This window comes from Schistocerca piceifrons, chromosome 1 (genome assembly GCF_021461385.2).
Source record: "Schistocerca piceifrons isolate TAMUIC-IGC-003096 chromosome 1, iqSchPice1.1, whole genome shotgun sequence".
Classification (NCBI taxonomy): domain Eukaryota; kingdom Metazoa; phylum Arthropoda; class Insecta; order Orthoptera; family Acrididae; genus Schistocerca; species Schistocerca piceifrons.
The window spans coordinates 1,162,032,047-1,162,045,122 of record NC_060138.1 but is presented as its reverse complement, the minus strand read 5'-3'; positions in this window follow the sequence as shown (position 1 = coordinate 1,162,045,122).

The following is a 13,076-nucleotide window of genomic DNA, read 5'->3' as shown; positions in this document are numbered from 1 at the left end:
GAACCGTTCATGCAAATCAGTCTTACCAACTTCCTGTTTCTTTCGAGAAACAAGAGCACATCCCGGATAAATCTCAACTAAGTCGTTTAAAAAAGAAAAAATGCAGAATGTAAATGAGTAAATAACCCTTGGACAACATCACTACCTCAATAAAGGAATATAAAGTATCCGATGTTTGCTGTTGATGTGTATAATACAACATGGATCTAAGGTTTATTAAGGGTCACGCACAATATACATGTACATCTACACTACCATTTTACAATTAAGACCTCAAGCGCTCAGTAGAGGGCTCATAGAATTCAGACTTTTTCTCGACCGTTTTAATCATGAAAATCATGAAGGGAAAACGAACACTAAAAAAATTTCCCGTGCGAACTTTGATGTCTCACGTTATTACGATTGTTATTTATCCCAGTGCATGTGGGAGTCAACAATATATTTTCGGATTCGGAGGAGAATGTTGGTGATGAAGTTTCGTGAAAAGATATCGCGGAAAAAAGGCCTTTTTTGTTAATGACTGCCGCCCTACGGCTAAGGTACCGCTAGAAAGACGAAATTTATATTTATATTAATATGTGTGTTCAAACCACCATTCCACCTGCGCTCCACACTTTAATGAACCAAAAAGAAAGTAATAACTGTTACAATGGGAAGTACCCTCTGCCTTGCGCTTCACAATGGTTTCCAGACTACAGCTGTGGATGTGGATGTGGAACTTGCGTATGATATCCGTGAGACTATCTCTTATTTCGTGAAAAAACGAGCTGCCCTTCTTTGAACTTTTTCGATGTCCTCCGTCTATCCTCCCGCAGTACTCCAGAAAAAGTTGGGCAGATGTTCTGTACGCAGCCTCTGTAGTACATTTGTTGCATCTTCAACCAATAAATCTTAGTCTTTGGTTCGCCTTTGCTCCTCTAGTTTTCATTTGATGCGCCCTATTTAAGTTGTTCGTAATTGTAATTATTAGGTATTTACTTGAATCGCCAACCTTTAAATTTGCATGGTTTATCGTGCAGCAGAAATTAAACTTTTTACCTTTTAGTGTCAACGGTCACTTTTCGCACCGTACAGATATCTTCCCTACATAATTTTGCAAGTTATTTTTCATCTTCTGAACACTTTACTAGGCGGTAAACAACAGTTTAATCAGCAAATAATCTAAGAGGGCTGTTCGAATTGTCTCCTAAATCGCTTATATAGATTAGCAACAGCGAACGGCGGAGGGGCGAGTAATACTTCTTTGAGAAGCTGCAGATACCACCCTCACATTTCAGTTGTTGCCCTCTCGCTTACTTACTACTAAGTGATGTGCAGATTTGCCAGAAATGATACGTGGTCCGGATTCCACGTTAAATTGTAAATGCCCTTTCCTCTGTTCGATAACTGGGGGAAGTTATGGACACATAAATCGTCGAGGTGGCGTCCAATTGAAAGACTTGCACGAGGCCTTTCAAGCACACGAAATTACTGTTATTACTACGAACTGTGTGACAGGAGAAAACGAACCCAGTGGCACAGCTGAGACTACACTCCATAGGCACACAGTATTAGAAGCCACTCGGGAGGAATGGTGTCAAAAGCAGTGACGGTACGACCCTTTGGGCGCCGAGAAGTAACACGCAAACACTCTGAGTTTTGACAGCTGATGAGGTGCGGTGTCCGGCACACATTGGGCAGAGCGAAGGTCTCAGACGTCACAAACGACCTTTAAAGCAACTGTCGCCAAGCAGTGCGCATTTTAGCTATAGTTCTCAGCAAGATACTGGAGATCTGCAAATATCCCTCTGTATTAATAAAACATGTTGAGGTGGTTGCGATCCAAAAGTATGTGAAAGACGTCATACAGGCACAGAAATTCGTATATAGTCGTGTAAGTACTGCCTTCTCTCTACAATATTTTCGAGGGAATATACGCCAAGCGACTGTACCGACGCATTTGGAAGGAGAGCCTCATTCCAAACGAGCAGTTTTCTTTTCGGAAGGGGCACTTCATTCAACGGCAATTTGTTAGACAGGTGGATCAGACAAGGGTGTTGAGTAACAAGTGGCGGTGTTCTTAGATGTCTCCAACTCGTTAGCGCGTGACATGACGGCGTCCTATACCAACTTCTTCTATTGGAGTGTAAATACCTAGCACTTTCTTCTTCTTCTTCTTCTTCTTCTTCTTGTTCAATCCCACCTCAGTGACAAATATTTAACGTTCGTGCTCATGATGGCATTTCTACAGAACGACAGATAAAGGTGGGAGCACAGGAAGGGTGTTCAGAACCCAGCTAACACTTCGTATCAGTGCTGCAGATAGCAGAACCTGTCTCTTTGCCGGCGGGAGTGGCCGTGCGGTTCTAAGCGCTACAGTCTGGAGCCGAGCGACCGCTACGGTCGCAGGTTCGAATCCTGCCTCGGGCATGGATGTGTGTGTTGTACTTAGGTTAGTCAGGTTTAATTAGTTCTAAGTTCTAGGCGACTGATGACCTGAGAAGTTAAGTCGCATAGTGTTCAGTCATTTGAACCCATTTGAACCTGTCTCTTTACGAAGACGATACTGCTTTCTTTGAGCGCGTCCTGTCGTGCAGGCTTCGCGAAAGACAAGCGCGTTGTGGATAATGCCATTCGCAGGACCATGACTCATGTGTATTTGGTTTGCAACTTCAACAACAATGACTCCTTGGTTATTCAAAATGAGATCTACGACTTGCTCAACATTGGCCGCTTTTGAATTGTTGACTCCTTTGGTATACACACACATACATTTTGTGGTGGTGAAACATTTCCTCTGAATTGTGCTAAACGTCTTCTGTGGCGTAAAGATCCTGGTACATATTCAAAACACAAATAAATACTTACAAAACGCTGTCCTTCACCACTGCAAACTGATGCTACTAACATGAAAACAATATCAGAACGCATCTGCAGGTGCCTGCTGACCTATTCTCGTAACAGTCGAGCTCAATGAAAGGAAATACTTTAAAAAGTTGGTTATCTTTCTTTGTTTTTGGATGGGATCCAATCTGAGGAAACAGTTTTTCTTCTTTACCCAGATATGTTCCGCCGATGTTTTAGGATCGGGGGCGTTTATTTTTCTTTCTTGTTACCACAAGTTGTGTTTCTTCTGGTTTTCTATGTATTGCGTTAGTTTTTTTTTTTTTTTTTTTACTTTTCACAATTCCTCGCCGGCCGAAGTGGCCGTGCGGTTAAAGGCGCTGCAGTCTGGAACCGCAAGACCGCTACGGTCGCAGGTTCGAATCCTGCCTCGGGCATGGATGTTTGTGATGTCCTTAGGTTAGTTAGGCTTAACTAGTTCTCAGTTCTAGGGGACTAATGACCTCAGCAGTTGAGTCCCATAGTGCTCAGAGCCTTTTGAGCCACAATTCCTCGTTTTTTCTGGTTTCTCCGTGATTTTCGCTGTGGAAAACTGCAATTTTTGACCTTCCACTGTTACTATCTACAAAACTACGAAATCGTGCATCCATGATCGCCAGTGCATAATCCTAATGGCTCGAAATTTTCTTAGTGGAACATCTCAGTCATCAAAAGGGGCAGCTAACTGTTATCAATGCAGGCAGAAGGAAAGCCATGGCATTTTCGTGGCCCTGATCTCCATGTGTGTATGGTGAAGAATGTTGAGAGACTAAATAAACACTGTACCATTATTTTTCATGTTATTAAATTAAATTGTTCCAAGAAAGCACACACGTAGGAGTACTGTCTGTAAAGTAAAACTGAGGGAGGTTCGCCATTTGCTGACACTCTGGCCTCAAATTCGTAACGATGGAGGATTATGCCTAGTACAACCATCCGTGATTTTCTTAAACCATTTCAGGCAAATGCTGCGATGGTTCCTTCAACAAGGCCATGGCCAACGGCCTTCCCTCTCCTCATAAAACACGTGTGTATAAGGGCGTTCGCAAGAATTTGCCCATGGCTTTGAGACACTCGAAAATAGCCATTTTCTAAAGTACAAATGAGTTGGTCAGTTTCAAAATGTGTCATGTCATAAGATCTAAATTTCATAGCTGATACGAAAACATATTATGTACTAGAGAAATGGTGACTATTCATTCAATTTATGAACTATATCTCTGTACTGCAGATACCAAGGGAGGGAGAGGGGGAGCAGATTGCCTGCCTCCCCCCCTCCCCCTCTACGCTTCTTGCGGACGTCTTTGAATATGTATATTCGTACACTGGTTTATATGACCGCTGCTTACATTTGCCTTGTATTAAGCTAATATGCTCTAAATCATTGTAGAATGACAAATTACTAATACTATCCCCGTGCGGGATAAGACAGGAACGATCATTTGAAGCAAAAATAGTCTAATATACATGGGCTCTAAAACCCATATCTTAGGACATACGATTTTGTTTAGAGGACACCTGCAATTGAGTTGCATGGTGACTGTGATAGCATCCGCTTCAGTTGTAACTGTTCTGTAATAAACGCGATCTATTTCGGGAAAATTGTATTCCCATCTTTAGGTGTACAAATTAAGTAGTCAGCTGTGAGGTGGTCGTATGACGTGGACTCACTATGGGACAGGAGGATTGAAGAGGATATTTTCAATGTCTTCGATAAAGTACAAGCAAGCTCTTTCCTTTGAGTGGTGATATTATGGACCAGAACAAAAAAAAAAGTCCGGTAAACATGGGTTCTAAGGTGCATACCGTAACATATACGAGCACTTATCCATCTTCACTGCTGACAAACTCGTCTCTTCTACTGAAGTAATGCTCATAGCTCTTCAGGTATGCATTTTAAAGCCCAGTCTTAACAGACTTTTCGGCTTCCAGTGACAGCTTCTGTTATGTTCCGAAATAACGAAAATTCCTCCTGATACATCCTGAGCATGGACACTAAATTCTGCTCTATATTACACTAATAATAGACGCAAAACCAATCATTTTCAACTTATACAATGATTTCGTTGAAAAATTTGTAATTGTAGAAACAAATGCTATGAATAGTTTTTGTAGTTCATAAATATGTATCTTGTCAAGCATAGAAGTAAATGTAGCCAATGAAAAGATATATACATAGATTTGTTCTAGCGCAAATTATTTCACTCATAGCAAGCCTCTTTTTCGTTCTAAAACAATTACTATAAAACTTTCATTATTAATGACAAGTTGAATGCGGAATACATGCAGTTTTCATTTATTTCCTGTTTCCAGTGATGCATTTAGCTTCCGACACCAAATGATCAAGTGTTATTGGTTTTTCAGTTTAGTTAAAGAACAGTCTTAAAACCATTCCACGATAAGCGGACGGTGAACAAGCAGCTGTCGATATCCCATAATGTAACGTCACTTTGATCAGTTGATGTTACATGTGACAGAGCTTATGGCGCAAAAGCCTTGGAGCTTTCGATAGTCTCTCGTTCTCGACTGTGCTGTAGAGCTGGCTAAAACCCAATGCAGAAAGCTCTCAGATATTTCGCGAGTCATCGTACGTTTGTTGTTGGTCTTCAGTCCTGAGACTGGTTTGATGCAGCTCTCAATGCTCTCTATCCTGTGCAAGTTTCTTCATCTCCCAGCACCTACCGCAACCTACAACCTTCTGAATCTGTTTAGGGTATTCATCTCTTGGTCTCCTCCTACGATTTTTACCCTTTACGCTGCCCTACAATACTAAATTGGTGATCCCTCGATGCCTCAGAACATGTCCTACCAATTAATCCCTTCTTCTATTTAAGTTGTGCCACAAACTCCTCTTCTCCCCAATTCTATGCAATACCTCCTCATTAGTTGTGTGATCTACACATCTAATCTTCAGCATTCTTCTGTAGCACCACATTTCGAAAGCTTCTATTCTCTTCTTCTTCAAACTATTTATCGTCCATGTTTCACTTCCATACATGGCTACACTCCATACAAATACTTTCAGAAACGACTGCCTGACACTTAAATCTATACTCGATGTTAACAAATTCCTCTTCTTCAGAAACGCTTTCCATGTCATTGCCAGTCTACATTTTATATCCTCTCCACTTCGACCATCATCAGTTATTTTCCTTCCCAAATAGCAAAACTCCTTTACTACTTTAAGTATCTCATTTCCTAATCTAATTCTCTCAGCGTCACCCGACTTAATTAGACTACATTCCATTATCCTTGTTTTGCTTTGGTTTATGTTCATCTTATATCCTCCTTTCAAGACACTGTCCATTTCTTTCAGCTGCTCTTCCAAGTGCTTAGCTGTCTCTGACAGAATTACAATGCCATCGGCGAACCTCAAAGTTTTTATTTCTTCTCCATGGATTTTAATACCAACTACGAATTTTTATTTTATTTCCTTTACAGCTTGCTCAGTATACGCATTGAATAACATCGGGGATAGGCTACAACCCTGTCTCACTCCCTTCCCAACACCTGCTTCCCTTTCATGCCCCTCGACTCTTATAACTGCCATCTGGTTTCTGTACAAATTGTAAATAGCCTTTCGCTCCCTGTATTTTACCCCTGCCACCTTCAGAATTTGAAAGAGTATTCCAGTCAACATTTTTAAAAGCTTTCTCTGAGTCTACAAATCTAGAAACGTAGGTTTGCCTTTTCTTAATGCATTTTCTAAGATAAGTTGTAGGGTCATTATTGCCTCATGTGTTCCAATATTTCTACGGAATCCAAACTGATCTTCCCCGAGGTCGGCTTCTATCAGTTTTTCCTTTCGTCTGTAAAGAATTCACTTCAGTATTTTGGAGCTGCGACTTATTAACTGATAGTTCGGTAATTTTCACATCTGCCAACACCTGCTTTGTTTGGGATTGGAATTATTATATTCTTCTTGAAGCCTGAGGGTATTTCGCCTGACTCATATATCTTACTCACCAGATGGTAGTAGACGCTGTACGAGTGCACTGAACAAAAGTATTGTCTCTACTGTGGTTGAAACTGAATGTGACAGTGAAGTTATCTGGTGGCGTATTACAGGTCTAGTTGAAATCAAGTTAATTGTTGGATGCCTTTACCAACCACCCGATTCTGCCCTGACAGTTCTGGAGTTATTCAAAGAATGTCTATGGTCGTTAGCGCGTAGATGCACAGATCACCTAATACTAACTGGAGGTACCTTTAATCTGCTAAGTATAGACTGGGACGGCTATGAATTCATTGCAGGAGGTGCAGGCAGTTTTGCGAAGTACTTTTGTACATTTTCCGTAAACTTTCTTGAGCAGCTGGTTCGGCAGTCCACAGGCTTTGGAAATATCTTAGACCTTGTAGCTACAAACAGGTTGGACCGTATCGATGGCGTCCGTACAGAGACAGGGATTACTGTACATGATGTCATCGTAGCGACTACGGTTACGGAAGTTAATCAGTCAAGAAGGCTAGGAGAATGTTTCTGCTAGAAAGAGGAGATATACAGTTGTTAGCATCTCACTTAGACAATGAACTCCTATCATTTAGTTCTGTTATGGTGAACATATAGAGGAATTATGGGCAAAGTTTAAACAGATAGTAAATCGTGCTCGGGACAAGCAGGTGATAGTAGATGGGTTAAGGACGGAAAATCCAGTGTGGTTTAGCAACGAAATTCGGATTGTTTCAAAAGGGAATGGGCAAATGACGATAGGTAAAGGTTAGTAGAGATTCATTTGTCTGCCAAAATATTTATACCCAAAGCATACGACTACTATAATCATACCGTAGCAAAATATTTCGCCGAGAACAAGAGTAATTCTGGTATTGTGTGAAAATGATAAGCGGGTCTAAGGCTCCCATACAGTCAGTTGTTGACCAGTCTGGTGTTGCAGTTGAAGATAGCAAAACGAAACCCAAAGTTTTAAATACCGCGTTTAAAAAAATCGTTCAAGCAGTAAAATCCCAAAAACATACCATCGTATGAACGACATAGTAATAAGCATCCCTGACGTAGAGAAACAAATAAGAAAGTCAAAACAAGTAAGTCGCCAGGTCGGGATGGAATACTAATTCGTTTTTACCAAGAGTACTCTACGGCATTGGCCCCTTACTTAGCTTATATTTACCGCGAGTCTCTCACCCAGCGCAAAGTCCCAAGCGACTGGAAAAAAGTGCAGGTGACTACTGTATATAAGAAGGGTAAAAGAACGGACCAGCAAAACTGCAGCCCAATGTAATTAACATCGGTTTGCTGCAGAATTCTAGAATATATTCCTTGTTCGAATGTAATACATTTCCTAGAGACCGAAAAGCTTATATGCACGAATCAGCATTGCTCGTGTGAAACACAGCTTGCCCTTTTATCACATGATATACTGAGAACTGCGGATGAAGAGCCATAGGCAGATTCGCAGATTCCCTATTCCTAGATTTCCGAACAGCATTTTACACTGTTCCACACTGCACATTTAACGGAGGTACGAGCATACGTAACAGGTTCCCAGATAAAGTATAAGAGTGGTTCTAATATTTCTGAAGTAATAATTCCCAGTCGGTTGTCCTCGACGACGAGAGTTCAGAAACAAGCGTATCGACTGGTGTGTCCCAGGAAAGTGTGGCAGGACTACTATTATTTTCGATGCATATAAATATTCCCTCATTCAGACCTCCGGGTGGGGACTACTCAGGGGGACGTCGGTATCAGGAGAAATAAAACTGGCGTTCTACGGATCGGAGCGTAGAATGTCAGATCCCTTAATCGGGAAGGTAGGTTCGAAAATTTAGAAAGGGAAATGGATAGGTTAAAGTTAGATTTAGTGGGTATTAGCGAAGTTCGGTGGCAGGAGGAACAAGAATTCTAGTCAGGAGAATACAGTGTTATAAATACAAAATCAAATAGAGTTAATGCAGGATTAGGTTTAATAATGAATAAAAAATACGAGTGCGGGTAAGCCACTGCAAACAGCATAGTGAACACATTATTGTGGCCAAGATAGACACGACGCTCACGCCGACCACAGTAGTACAAGTTTATATGCCAACTAGCTCCGCAGATGACGAAGAGTGTGACAGAGTGACGAAATGTATGATGAGATAAAAGAAATTATTCATATAGTGAAGGGAGACTATAATTCGATAGTAAGAAAAGGAAGAGAAGGAAATTTAGTAGGTGAATATGGAATGGGGGTAAGGAATGAAAGAGGAAGCCGCCTGGTAGAATTTTGCACAGAGCATAACTTAATCATAGCTAACACATGGTTCAAGAATCATCAAAGAGGGTTGTATACATGGAACAACCCTGGAGATATTGGAAGGTGTCAGATAGATTATAAATGGTAAGACAGAGATTTAGGAACCAGGTTTTAAATTGTAAGACGTTTCCAGGGGCAAATGTGGACTCTGACCACGATCTATTGGTTATGAACTGTAGATTAAAACTGAAGAAACTGCAAAAAGGTGGGAATTTAAGGAGATGGGATCTGGATAAACTGACAAAACCAGAGGTTGTACAGAGTTTCAGGGAGAGCATTAGGGAACGATTGACAAGAATTGGGGAAAGAAATACAGTAGAAGAAGAATGGGTAGCTTTGAGAGAGAAATAGTGAAGGCAGCAGAGGATCAATTAGATAAAAAGACGAGGGCTAGTAGAATTCCTTGGGTAACAGAAGATATATTTAATTTAATTGATGAAAGGAGAATATATAAAACCGCAGTAAATGAAGCAGGCAAAAAGGAATACAAACGTCTCAAAAATGAGATCGACAGGAAGTGCAAAACGGCTAAGCCGGGATGGCTACAGGACAAATGTAAGTATGTAGAGGCTTATCTCACTAGGGGTAAGATAGATACTGCCTACAGGAAAATTAAAGAGACCTTTAGAGAAAAGAGAACCACTTGTATGAATATCAAGATCTCAGATGGAAACACAGTTCTAAGAAAAGAAGGGAAAGCAGAAAGGTGGAAGGCGCATATAAAGGGTCTATATAAGGGCGATGAACTTGAGGACAATATTATGGAAATGGAGGAGGATGTAGATGAAGATGAAATGGGAGATATGATACTGCGTGAAAAGTTTGACAGAGCACTCAAAGGCCTGAGCCGAAACAAGGCCCCCGGAGTAGACAACATTCCATTAGAACTACTAACGGCCTTGGGAGGGCCAGTCCTGACAAAACTCTACCATTTTATGAAAAAGATGGTGAGCAAGAGGTATGAAACAGGCGAAATACCCTCAGACTTCAAGAAGTACATAATAATTCCAATCCCAAAGAAAGCTGGTGATGACAGGTGTGAAAATTACCGAACTATCAGTTTAATAAGTCACAGCTCCAAAATACTAACATGAATTTTTTTACAGACGAATGGACAAACTGGTAGAAGCCGACCTCGGGGAAGATCAGTTTGGATTCCGTAGAAATGTTGGAACACGTGAGGCAATGCTGACCCTACGACTTATCTTAGAAAATAGATTAAGAAAAGGCAAACCTACGTTTCTAGCATTTGTAGACTTAGAGAAAGCTTTTGAAAATGTTGACTGGAATACACTCTTTCAAATTCTAAAGGTGGCATGGGTAAAATACAGGGAGCGAAAGGCTATTTACAATTTGTACAGAAACCAGATGGCAGTTGTAAGAGCCGAGGGACATGAAAGGGATGTAGTGGTTGGGAAGTGAGTGAAATAGAGTTGTAGCCTCTCCGCGATGTTATTCAATCTGTATATTGAGCAAGCAGTAAAGGAAACAAAAGAAAAATTCGGAGTAGGTAATAAAATCCATGGAGAAGAAATAAAAACTTTGAGGTTCGCCGATGACATTGTAATTCTGTCAGAGACAGCAAAGGACTTGGAAGAGCAGTTGAACGGAATGGACAGTGTCGTAAAAGGAGAATATAAGATGAACATCAACAAAAGCAAAACGAGGATAACGAAATGTAGTGGAATTAAGTCGGGTTATAATGATGGAATTAGAGTAGGAAATGAGACACTGAAACTTGTAAAGGAGATTTTCTATTTCGGGAGCAAAATAACTGATGGTCGAAGTAGAGAGGATATAAAATGTAGACTAGCAATGGCAAGGAAATCGTTTCTAAAGAAGAGAAATTTGTTAACATCGAGTATAGATTAAAGTGTCAGGAAGTCGTTTCTGCAAGTATTTGTATGGAGTGTATGGACGATAAATAGTTTGGACAAGAAGAGAATAGAAGCTTTCGAATTGTGGTGTTACAGAAGAATGCTGAAGGTTAGATGGGTAGATCCCATAACTAGTGAGGAGGTACTGAATAGAATTGGGGAGAAGAGAAATTTGTGGCACAACTTGACTAGAAGAACGGATCGCTTGGTGGGACATATTCTGAGGCATCAAGGGATCACCGATTTAGTATTGGAGGGCAGCGTGGAGGGTAAAAAACGGACATGAATACACTAAACAGATTGAGAAGAATGTAGGTTACAGTAGGTACTGGGAAATGAAGAAGCTTGCACAGGATAGAGTAATATGGAGAGTTAAATAAAACCAGTCTCTGGACTGAAGATCACAACTACAACTTAAATGATCTGGGGGACGTGGTGGTGAGCAATCTGCTATTGTTCGCTGAAAATGCTGCGTATGATCGGGTAGGTATCGAAGATAAAACAAGTTTAAGATGATAGAATATGACTTAGAAAAAATTTCTAGTAGGTGTTTAAAAATAGAAAAATGTAAGTTCATGCGGACGAGTAATAAAAATGAACCTGTTACATTCGAATACAGCATCGTAGTGTCCTGCTTGCCACAGTCATTTTGTGTAAATATTTGGGCGTAATATTGCCAAGCGATACGTAATGAAACGAGCATGCGAGGATTCTGGTAGAGAAGGCGAATGATCGACTTCGGTTTATTGGGAGAATTTTAGGGAAATACGGTCCATCAGTATAGGATACCGCATATAGGACAAAAAATGGCTCTGCGCACTATGGGACTCAACTGCTGTGGTCATAAGTCCCCTAGAACTTAGAACTACTTAAACCTAACTAACCTAAGGACATCACTCACATCCATGCCCGAAGCAGGATTCGAACCTGCGACCGTAGCGGTCGTGCGGTTCCAGACTGTAGCGCCTTTAACCGCTCGGCCACTCTGGCCGGCATATAGGACACTAGTGCGACCTATTCGTGAGTACTGCTCGAGTGCTTGGGATCCGCACCATTTCGGATCAAAGGAGGACATCCAAGCAATTCAGAGGCGGGCTGCTGGATTTGTTACGTGTTGTCCTAATCTACCGGTAAGTGTTACGGAGATGCTTCGGGAACTCAAATGGGAATCCCTGGAGGGAAGGCGACTCTCTTTTCGAGAAACACTACTGAGAAAATTCAGAGAACCGGCATTCGAAGCTGGCTGCGGAACGATGCTACTGCTGCTGGCATACATTTCGCGTAAGGACCATGAAGGTGAGATGAGAAATTAGGGCTTATACTAAGGCATACGAGTAATGATAAGTTTTTTCCTTCGCTCTGTCTGCGAGTGAAACAGGGAAGAAAACGACTAGTAGTGGTACAGGGGAGCCCTAGCCATAGGCCGTGCATGGCTTGCGGAGTATTTATGTAGGTGGTGTGTTGGGGCTTATGGGCGCTCAACATCGAGGTCATCAGCGCTATTTATGTAGATGTAGACTGCTCTTTTTCCCATATTCTTACATTGTGGCGGCTCACTAAGCAGAGCGTAGGCTCATCATCGAACACTAAACATTTCAGGAAATTATTTCGTTCCTTATCCATACACAGAACTAATTTACAAGGTGTCCATCTCGATCCGCGGCACTGAGGATAAAAAACGAGGACTCTAGCTGCACTGGAGAGAGCGCTACCGCCAACCATATCACCCAGTTCAAATGGCTCTAAGCACTATGGGACTTAACATCTGAGGACATCTGTCCCCTAGACTTAGAACTACTTAAACCTAACTAACCTAAGGACTCCACACACATCCATGCCCGAGGCAGGATTCGAACCTGCGACCGTGGCAGTAGCGTGGTTCCCGACTAAAGCGCCAGATCAGCCAGTATTTTACGAATGGCGCCAAGGGAAGTTTTAGTTTCCGTATGAAAATTACAATTTTGCTTTCATTTATGTGGGAAATAGTCTTCTGAAAACGGGTGATTCTTTGTGAACACTTTTTTTTGTTTTTGCGGACAGATGTAGGGAAAAAAACCAATCATACGCGAGCTCAGGTAGGCCGTAC